General features: G+C 42.9%; 1 long non-coding RNA gene across 1 annotated transcript in view; it reads left to right on the top strand.

The window, feature by feature from the left end:
- The first annotated feature begins 3,806 nt into the window (after nt 1-3,806).
- LOC109293208 overlaps nt 3,807-11,556 on the top strand; it is a 13,963-nt gene continuing 6,213 nt past the window's right edge. Inside the window, exons 1-2 of the long non-coding RNA XR_002096265.1 lie at nt 3,807-3,998; nt 5,471-5,539. This is a non-coding gene — a long non-coding RNA (uncharacterized LOC109293208). The remainder of the gene's footprint in view (nt 3,999-5,470; nt 5,540-11,556) is intronic.

The following is an 11,556-nucleotide window of genomic DNA, read 5'->3' as shown; positions in this document are numbered from 1 at the left end:
AAATACTAAAAATTAAAAAGTTTTTATAGTCTATTTAATAAAATAGTGCTGGCACATTAGTTACTAAAATGGGTTCTATGACATGGTATGTTAAAATTTTAATTATGGCTAAAAATAAACTGACATGTCAGAAGGGCTACAAAGGGAACAGGATTCTAGGCAGAGCAGGGCTTAGTTTCTGCTACGAGAAGCTCTAATGTATTTGTTTAGCCAGAGTTATAGGATTTATTTTGAAGCCGGCTACAGCTAATGATACAGTCAACACTGCAAGCATTGTATGGGTTTGTGCGTCTACATGAGACATTTGACCAGCTGCGCGAGCTGCCAGCTGTCAGTGCGTTTACTGGAAGTCGGTAAAAAGCAACATCGGACCTTGAGATTTCAAAAGCCTGTAAGCAAGAGCAGCAACAAACACGTGCCCATAAGTAAGTGCAGTCCTTCTCTTTACTTTGGTTTAAGTTTCTGCATAATGGCCCTGTAGCAGGGCAAGGCCACGATGCTTACTAGCACCCTGATTTTTCCTGCTTAACCAGCTCCTGGGTCTGCCTCTCTCCTTCGCCTGCTGTGCCTTTTATGAGTCTTGGGAGTAATTAGCTGTTGAGAGATGATCCAGGACTCCAGGGCTCATTTAAATCACCCTTTGACCTCTATTTTCCAGTTGGCCCTAGCCCTAGGAGTCTTAAAGTATGTCTGTCGTCTCCATCTAGGCACCTGTAGATGGCTACAGGTAGATGTAGCCCAACATGGCCTCCAACCTCCCCTTCAGCCATGCCCATGCCTCGCAGGTGTTAAACAACAAGTCGTCTTCTTGGGATCTCAGCCCCAGTCTGGTGCTAGGCTCCCTTTCGCCCCTGTGCCCTTGTTGGGGCTTCAGCCCGATTAGTGTCCACCTCTTTCCTCTAGCTAGGCCTCTCCACCTAGACCCGATGGTAGCAGACCTGGTTTCAGAGGGGCTCCAGCCCCTGCTGCACTCCCTGTAGCTCACTAATCTCACTGGCCCTTTTTCCTGCCCTGTTTGGGCAACACTGCGGCTTGTTCCCTGCTCCCAGCAGGATTAAGCCTCTCAGGCCTCTGGGACCTCCTAACTCCCCTATCAGTCCACCATGGTCCACCAGTTTAAACACAGAACTGAAAGGCAGGCTGATGCCTTAACTAAACAAGACCCTCTCCGGGTTATTTAACAGTCTTCTGAAATGGCATACTCTCCCTTTAGGATGAGCTACCTGCTCGGAGAAGGCACTAACACTGAGTGGCTAGTTCAAGCCAGCCAAGTCCTCCCCTCTGAGTAATTGTCTTTTCCATCGGGCGGCTCACCACCTGGTTCTCACACCACACTGCTCCCGGGGGAGAGGGCTCTTGCCTTGGTTCCCTGGGATTCAGTCTCTCCCTCCTGGAGTGGCTATGCTTTCTCCCAGCATCTCCTCCAGAGACCGTTTCACTCATCAGATGCCGCTCCTGCTCCCCCCCTTCTCCATTCTCTCCACCATACCTTTATCTGGCCCTTTCCCTATCACCTGCATTTGGCGAGTCACTGCCTGCAGATGCTGGCCTTTCAGCTTTTTAAGTCCGTTAAAAAGCTGCCCTTGAGTTCCCAGTCCTTATTCAGGCTGCTACTTTCTCCATGCAGCTGCCCTCCTGCCCAGCCTGCCCTCTCATTGTAGCAGGAGTCCCTGGCTCCTTGCTACAGGCCCAAACTCACCAGTGGATCTGTGAAAGACATGCAGATGCAAAATCTTTAAAATATAGCTCATGCGGCCCACTCAGATTGTGCTGCCCCTGCAGAGGACAGTTTCACTCTCTGAGGTTTGTTGGTTTAAACAGGTCATCGTGTGCTGTACCCGTAGCATAAACGTGCATGCAATTTTATGGGGGCAAAGAACTGCAGATGCAGTTATGATGTATGATACGAATGGACCCACATCCACAAGCAATGGAATCTGTGCACCAGAGTCACACAGCAAACACGCTTGCAGCTACGGTTGTGGGAAGACACACTGAAGCTCCTTTAAAAAGTCTCTTTATCCTGTAAACTGAACGTGAGGGCATCTTTGACTGAAATGATGTCCGTTGTCTGCCCTTGAGTTCCCAGTCCTTATTCAAGCTGCTACTTTCCCCATGCAGCTGCCCCCTTCTATCATAAGAGTAATTCTTAGCTCTTGCTTTCTGTAGATCCCAACATGTTTCACAAAAGAGACCACACTGTCATTACACTTTTTTATGTACAGGGACATAGATGCAGAGACAGGCATCCAATAGCTTGCAGGTCACCAATGGATCCTTCAAGTACCTGAAAGGTGGTTACAAAGAGGACGGAGCTGGACTGCTCTCAGTGGTGGCAGGTGACAGAACAAGGAGCAATGGGCTCAAATTGCAGCAAGGGAAGTTTAAGTTAAATTTTAGGAAAAACTCTCTCACTAGGAGGGCAGGAAAGCACTGGAACAAGTTACACAGAGAGGGGGTGGAATCTCCATCACTGGAGGTTTTTAAGGCCTAGCTTGACCAAGCTTTGGCTGGGATGATCTAACTGGGGCTGGTCCTGCTTTGAGCAGGGGGTTGGACTACATGTGAACTCCTGGGGTCCCTTCCAAACCTATTTTTCTATTATTCTATAACAAATATTACTGGACTCCCCATCTAATACCCTACCCAGGGACAGTACTGCCTCTGTTACTGTAATGTGAACATGTGTAACAGAACTTGCTATTTCAACAGGCAGAAATGGACATTGCCTAGGAATCAGGAATCATTTTCGAGTTTGCAGAAGTGTTTTTAAATAAGTTGTTTGGACTCGTGGGTCATTTTTGTGCGTGAAATTCTATCAGTTCAGGAACTGGAGAGTCAATTGAATATATATGAATATTGAGGGACATATGCATTTCTTGTGCTTGTTTAGGAAAGTGTGGGTTTTATCCCCATTTGATTTGCCCATTACGAATTCCCTTAAATTATTCCAAACAAATCAGGATGCAATTTTCAGATATTTCTCCCAGTGTGGGCAGCTTCCTTGTAGGAGGGCTTTTATTACTTTACCACCTGTTTCAGTTCCTCAGACTTGCTGCCAACTAGAGCTGGTTTTATAACTAGGAAAAGTAGAAACTTAAACAACTTCCTTGTCACTTGATGAAGTATTTCACACTATGCCATATGCCATTCCTTATGGAAAACTTCCACAGAATGTAATAGAAATTTTTATCATGGCCACATACCTTTATGTTGCTAAGTCCTGGCTGGAAAGGTATTGATGTATTAAGAGAAATTTGTTGCTTATAGTATTTTGGATTTGGTTTTGAGTAGGAAGCATAGGACCTATCCTGAGAGTGCTGATGCTCATAAGATTCCCAGTCCAATCTGCAGACTCACCGGCTTCATGAACCTTTGCTGAAATTCAGTTTAGGGGAAGAACTGTGTATATTTCCAAAGTGATGGCTATTAAAATGGCAAAACACAGCTGCAAGGAGCAGCATAAGTCTCAACAGCATAGTACCATGGGTAAAATACTGGCCACAGTGTTAAATTCCTCACTGCTTTCAGTGGGGTCAGGATTTTTCTCATTGACTCCAATAGAGGTGGGCTGAATTATGACCCGAGGCATCCTACCCAGCATGAGTGGAAATCAACAGAAGGATATTAACCTCCAAGAGTGCTAGGCAGTAACCAGTCTATAAGTGAGTCTATGGAGACTGGCTTTCTTGCACGCACACCAGCCTCTGGCTTCTTTACTGGTTGTTCCATACACACACCAAGTGTGGATGCTTCCTCAGCCTGACAAAGGCCATTTGTACCCAAAAGCTTGCAAAGAAGAATTTTTCCTACTATCTGAGTTGGTCTAATAAAAGAGATGAGATTTACCCAAAGAACCTTGTCTGTCTATGGAGACATGCAACTTATAACAACACTTGAGGAGTTACTAATAAACTATGAAGAGGAAAGTGGAATTCCATATGCATGAAGGGGAAAGTGACCTCGGGCAGGGGGTCAGCACAAAGTCAATGCACCAGGTAAGTCCCGTTAAGCCTTCAAGAGGAACCATAAATAGACTTTAAAAGTTCTTAGGCTTCATGCCGGCACGTTTCTCAGGCTTGAATTGGGCTCTAACTGACTAACAACCCCCGTCTGTTAAATATTCTAGAGAACAAATGGCTCCCACTTATGGGTCTCTCACATAGCCAAAGTCATATCAATCACTATACATTTAATATTGAGGACTAAATTGCCTGCCCTGGCCTCCAAACGTTTGCATCTTTCTTGAACATGCCACCTGGTGTACCCGATGAAAGCAAGCATACCCCAATTTTAAATGCCAAAAATCCTGCCCTGGCAAACTGAAATGATATAGTCAGGTGACCAGCTGCCTGATTTCTGTGCGCAAATGGTTGCCTTCACAAGTTAATTGGCTGCACAGACACTTTGGCTGGTACAGTCGATTTGGCACTGCAAACTGAGCATGGAAATAACAAGTTTTTCTTAAAAGTTGGCTGACAATTTGTTCCCAAATGTTTCTGTTTGAACAATTACATTTTGGTTATAAGAATGATTTATATGTACATTTTGCTTATTCTTTTCCCCTCCATTTAAACCACTGAGTTACCTTTTTCCATGAGAAAAATAAATGACCGACATTTCAACCCAGCTTCAATGACCAACGTGACATTGTGAAGGACGGACCAATATTTGTAATCTCTCCAGACAAGTTGTTAAGTATTTATAGAAACATTTTCTCCTTGGCACAGCTTAAACTAAGTACTGTATCTAATTTCCTCTGGAGAAATGTGTTGGAGAAATAAGAAAGATAAATCTGTCATCATAAATAGTAATAAATAATCTGTCTGACAGGGCTGCTTATTTAGCAGAGTCATTTGAATTTTAATAGTTTTTATAGGCACACCTACATGGCAAGAGCCATCATGGCCACCGCTCCTGAAGGCACTAAATATAGGATTGCATAATCCTAGTGAAGGCAACACGGGAATGAGTTTACTGCAAGATGTTTACATCGTGGATTACCAGAAGCTTTCCTCTGACAGATAACTATGAATTATATTTACCATTTTCCAAATGTAGGCTTCAAAGAACTACATAAGCTAAAGTCCCAATGGTGTCCACACTTAAAGGACATACATAAAGTTAGATTAAATAGTTTTTAGAGATGGCGAGGACAAAGGATTAGTTCAGTTTCCTGCATAACATGGGTCATACCTGTTTATTCTTTTAGCAAGCCCAATAATTTGTGTTTGAATCAAGCATGCCTTCTAGACAGAGAGCTAGGTGAATCCTGTGACTCAGACCACTATTTTTACATAAAAAGCTCAACTATGGGGTTAATATACTTAATATACTTTTGAAGGCTTCAAGAGATGGGGAAGCTACTACTTCCCTGGACTTTTGTTCCAGTGGTTCATCTCCTGTTAAAATTTGTACCTTACTGGCCTACACTTTGAGCTTATTGTTAACATGGATTTTGTTGTTTTAGGCATAAAACCCAGGAAAATCCACCAGGAAATCAACTATTGCTGTCTGAGGCTTCAAGTCTGATGTTCAGGTAAGCACTTGTCTACCAAAGGAAGTTAGTTCAGATAGGGGTGTGCCTGAGAATTTCAAGTAGGATCTGGAAGACTACAGACTTCTGTCAGACTACTTGAAATTAATTAAGGCACAAAATAGTTCTCTCACATTAACTGCCTACATGAATGCTTTTATTCTAGAAAAAGAGTACCATATTTCTAATCATTTTAATCCACTTTTAAAATGCACTGCATCAAAGGGGATCAAACTACTTTGGAATAAGAGTTCATACAAACCGTGGGAACCCTAAAGGTTTTACATCTCTTTTGCAGGAGGACGCATTTCGCTCTCTGTGCCTTGGCCCAGTTCTCTCTCAAGTGATCAGACCACTTAACTAAAAATAAGTGTAAATAAAAGTATCACTTAGCTCCATACAGCTAAAGGTCTCCAGGTGGCCTGGCTGATATAGTTGTAGATGATCACTAGGTGTTGCTTTGCAGTACCTGTACTTCTTTCAGGATGGGACTACATTTTTTTTCAAGGCACTGAAGTCCTATTCAGACTCAAAGTTTGCAAAATAGTTGCCGTAACTAGTCAACATTTCTCAGTTGCTTTTTTCTCCAGCTTACTAAAGACCCATAGAATATGGATTGCCAAATCCTCACCTAAATCAGACCTCCTTTGGCTTTAGTAGTGCTACCCTGATTCATATCAGCTGAGGATCTGTACCCTAGTTAAAAACTCATTAAGAGGCCCTCCACCCGAAATAGTTGCCTGCCCCTGGAATAGGATCACACTTGGGTACTTAAGTGGCATTCACTAAAGTTACTCCAGTGAGCTACCGATTTATACCAAAAGTGAGAACAACATCATATTCTGCAAGTAGAAGCCCCTCAATTTGTCAGTAGAATCTACTGTGTTCCTGTGGCTAAATTATTAGAATCTGGTTTTAGTTATATTTAATCTATGAAATAAATGAGTAACTCTTACATTGTGGATGTCATTAGGCAATCCATGCCCCACATTTTATAGCTGGGGAAATTGAGGTACAGAGAATGAAGTGATTCACCCAACATCATGCAACAGGCCAAAGGCAGAGTCAGGAAAAGAAATTCTTGGTCTCAGTCCAGCACTCTGCCTGGGTATATACTTGTCATCACATCATCCAGATTTCTAGCTTTCTATGTCAGGTTGAACCGAAGGCATTTTGTCTGGAGATGGGTCTGGATAAGAAACCTGGAACTCAGCAGCCCAGTCTTTGAGAGAATTAAAACGTGGAGCTAAATGTTATGACTCAGACCTCTGTTATGACTCAGCCCTACCATTGAGTTAATATACTTAATTGGCAAACCAGAAATTGTGTGGAGATGCCTAAACCAGTTGAACCTTACAGACAGCAGAAATAAAATACAAAGCAGGAAAAAAGGCCTCTCTTTAACCACAGCTTTCCCCCAACCTCTCTGTAGTTCATATCTTTAATACCTGAAATGAGAGAAGCTTGATTTCCTGCTAGAACATACTGCTGCCTGACTTGCCCTGTATATCAAGTCTATAGTTAAACTGCACCTGACATCTGTAGAGGAGAAATAACATTTTTTCCCCCAATTGGGATCTTGTGTTTGAATTACGCAGAAGCTTTTCTGTTCAGAAAATGCTTCAGAGTATGTCAAGAGATGTACTGAAAAGATGAAAGATGAACTAAAAGGACAGGAGATTAAAGGAGTTCAGAGGACTGTTTATTAGCTTTAAAATATTTTTAATAAATAGCATTTTTCCCCCCAATGTCTCCAAACCATATTAGTCTCTCTTGCTGTGTTGGCTTCAAACACTCTCTCCCCACTCATCTCCATGCATTTCTGTAGTTTTTCCCCCCCCCAAGTTGATGGTAAATGTAAAAGCCTCTCTCCTTCCTCTACTTTTAGAATTAATAAGAGATACCTAAAGGTTTCATACCTTTTCCAGGACAGGTACCTCTGCATAAGCAAAGAGGGGTTAAGGAGAAAGCTGAGAAGGCATGTGGGGAAAGAGAAAGAGAAAAAAGAGCTAGTACTTGGATTTTCAAATGGAAACAGAGGGCGCATCCAGATGAGCATGAGTACGTAGGCTTTCCCCACGCTCCTAGTTTACAGCAGGGTGGGTTTTTCTTGACATCAGGAGATCCCAGTATCAAAAAAAACAGCGATGGAAAAAAGTGGAGTAGCACGTGCTGCCCAAAACCAAAGACAGGCTGGCTGAAGCCGTGCTCCACCTGCAGGCCAGGTTCCGCGCACCTGCATCACTTTCTCTGGAGCCCTGGGAAGCCCCCAGGACCCCAGGTAAGGCTGCTGAGGCCAGCCTGGGTGCTGGCCCCAGTTTTCCTTACCCCACTCAGAGCAACTTGCCGAGTGCCAGAGTGCACGTGTATGAGCTTTCCCCAGGACCAGTAGCAGTGGTGCAACTATGTGCCGCTGCTATTTGTCCCCAGGGAAACACACGTGTGCTTGTCTGGACGTGCTCTGAGTCAGGAGGGCAGGTCCCACTGAAATCTAGTGGGATTTGGAGACCTACTTCCTTAAGCTCCTTTGGGAATCCTAATTCAATGGAATGGAAGTATAAGAAATGAGGAAATGGGGGGAAAAGAATCAAGAGCTCATTAAGAGAGGGGGAAAATCTATACATGGGCAGACTCCCGTCAACCTGCAAAGGCCACTTTTGAATAGCGAGTGAAAAAGTAGGCACTAATAAGGTATCTTGACTCATATGATGACTCATTCCTTTGCCTTAGACTGGTGTTAACACTGAATTGACCCTTTGCAATGCATTTCAAAAGGCGAATCATAGAATAGCAAATTTTCCCTTCATTTTTATATCAACGGAGAAAGATTCAGTGGGGTAGAAATTCAAAGGGACACAATCTGCAGGTATTACCCGAGCAAAACTCCCAAAGATTTCAATGCCGTTAAGCCGTTATACATCCTAAAAGATCACAAGTAACAGGAAGATGCCAGGCCACGCCCCAAGAGATGGCAATGCATCAGAGGATGGTAGAAAGTTTAAGTGTCATTATTTTGACTTCCTTTAGCACCAATTGAATTCAGCAGGAATTTTGCTGTTGATTGAATTTAATGCGTACAGCTTTAACAAATGCCTGACTTCAACTGTCTTGCTTTGTGTGGCCCCATAAAAAACCGATGGCACTTGCAAAGTTGCTTGTGTATGGAAGGGAGTTCACGGTTTTTACTGCAGGATAATGATAATACAGTAAGCCCAGCAAAGGACAGACATGGCAGTGGGCTTATCACAAGTACTGTCCCAGCTCAAATAGGCTTTTATCCATAAAGGAGGGTTACCTTTTATTCGCTCTTAAATGGAGAGTGCAGGCTATGCCACACTTTATAAAATATAACTCAGTGGTACAAGCTTGTCTTCTTGTTTGGCATAGCCGTGGCATCTTGGCAACTCTGATGTTAACAGCATGAGATGTCACAACAGTGCTATGATGCTTATTATCCCATTGCGTTCTTTTATTTTATTCCCCATGTATTTCAGTCTGTTGTATAATATACATTTTTCAAGTTAAACCTCAAAACAATGAATACAAATGAGCAGGAAAGCGTTCGCTTTCTGAAGAAAGGGATTAATTAGAGCAACGTCATGCAGCATTATATACGAATGCTTTTCTACTAGTACAGCATTTGAATTAATGCATTAGAGACATCGAGAAAGACAAATCAAACCCTACTTCAAAGCGATCATGCTCCATATGTTTATGTAAAACATTACGGAGTGGTATCAAGGTAGACTGTTGTCAGAGATGGCATCCCTGAATCAATTCTCAGATTTCCAGATCTCTTCTGCCACAATGAAAATACACTCTTGACCCCTTTGCCCCTTTCAGAAAAGCATCAGGAATGTAAGACTTCCTGTATAGCATCCACCAGCCAAGGCTAAAGAGACCTCTGATCTCCAGTTTACATCAAACATTATTAGCTGAGGTCAATGTCTAGGATCTGACCTGCTGATTTCAATTTTGTACCGTTTGCTTTTCCTTGGCTAAGCATGGGCTGCATAAATAGGGTTCACGAGTGATATTTGTGCAGAGGGGTGGAACAAGACCAGCGTGTCACACGGATCCTCCAAACAGGACATGAAGTAGGACTGAAAAGTAGCACATGTACCTGTAGTTCTTTGTAGAGGGGAAAGGCCACCAAGCTTAAGTGAGGGTTTTTGGATATGGCCCTACAAATGGTTATTCTGTGCTTCTATTTTCTTTTTTGCATTAAACTGTTCGGGTCAGGTCCTTAGCTGAAGCAAATCAGTGCAGATGAGGGCCGGACCATACAATACATTTACATTAATGCAGACTATCTTTCCAAGGGGCAGACATACAATGTACATCCCTATACCAGTGTCACTCACTCAAACTGGGGAATAAAAAGCACCAGTGTCAGTCATACCAGTGTACATGCCTTGTATCCACAGTTTTCCCTGGGATCGCTGTTTGCTCATGGCAAGCAGTCTATTACTTGCTCCCCCACACATACCAACAATGTGTTGTTAAAGCCTACAGCATATCTACTAAGAATAGCTACCCTGGTATAGCTGCATGTCTGTCTGCTTCAGATTCTGGTATAATTATATGAGAGTACAAAGACCACGCAAGTACCCTGCTGCAAACGTGCCGTATGTTAAAACCCTGAGACTGACACAGAGCTATGCTACTTTACAGAAGATGAGGATCTGGTCTTTCTCAGCTAAAACATTGTATTGTTATATTTTGCACAAAGCGTTTGGCAACTATGAAGGCTTTGTGCTAACACAGTTGATTGATGGCAATCACACTGTAAATGTGCATGGGCTTAGATTTCAGGCAGAGAATCTGATTCTGCTTTTACATGCACCTTTTTTCCCCCCACTGGTGTAACTCCAGCGACTTCATCACTGGTCCCCATGACTTACGTGAGTGAATTAGGCCTGGAATGATCATACCTTCTGCTCAATGCCCTTGCTGGCTTATAGAATTGCTTATTTATTGCAAGCTCTAATCCTTTTCCTGCATCAAGGCTGAAGCTTATCCTTTGGATAAGACAGAAAACGAAAGTCCCTTCTGTCCCTGTGTGCACGGAAATTAAAAATCCCCATGGCACATCTTGAAAAGGGAAAGGAATAGGCTTATTATCAACTGTGCTCTATCATTATTTTTGTCTCCCTCTGACTCTCTTCTCTCAGATTTGTTCTCAAGTCCAGATCTCTTGCTGAAATAAAACCAACGTAGAACCTTGAACTTTGGTGCTGCGATGCTGATTTGCACTGGCTAAGGATCTAGACCAAGGCCCCAGGTGCAGCCCTAGCTGAATGCAGTGTTGAATTGCCTGTGCTGTATATCACTGAATTACCAGTATCATCCATTAGCATAAGCTGCTACTACATATCTCATGTGCAGAGGACGATAATAGAAAACCAGGTCTATGTTACCTTGACTCTAATCACGAGAATGACAAAACCGCACAGAACAGAAACATAGATAAATTCCCAGAAGATAGGGCTTTTTGCCTGAATAAAAACTAAATTAGGCAGCTGGCCACTTCTGCATTTTATAGTAATGTAACCCATTATAAAGGAAGGGCCAAGTCTTCAATTAATGTAAATCAATGCAACTTGGCTAGTTTTTTTGGAGCTCTGTTGATTTACATCCTCTATTTTTCAAGTAAATTTGGGAGTTTGTATGTGCAACGTCATGGAAACCAAAGAGCTCAGTTTTTAGCTAGAGAGATAAAAAAAAAGTGTGGGGTGGGGGAGGAGGTAACAACAATCTTCTGATGAAAAGATTACTTTCCCCAGCCTTGCCTGGCACAAAGAGACTTTGCTGTGTAAATCAATATAGTTTTGCTACAGCAAGGCGGTCTTGCAGAAAGCTATCTGCAGGAAGCCAGCTAGAAATAGAAACAGCAGCAAAAAGTGTGAAATGGTCTCCTCTCAGAGTTAATGAATAGGGCATAACCTCTTCCAAAGAAGTCCCCACCACATCAGTTCAAGGGAATCACAGGCCTTTAAAAAAGCAAAACAACCCCCCCC

The sequence above is a fragment of the Gavialis gangeticus genome, unplaced genomic scaffold, assembly GCF_001723915.1.
Source record: "Gavialis gangeticus isolate Ggan-Ray unplaced genomic scaffold, GavGan_comp1, whole genome shotgun sequence".
NCBI lineage: Eukaryota > Metazoa > Chordata > Crocodylia > Gavialidae > Gavialis > Gavialis gangeticus.
Note: the sequence above shows the minus strand (reverse complement) of the source record. Positions and strands in the feature narration are given on the sequence as shown.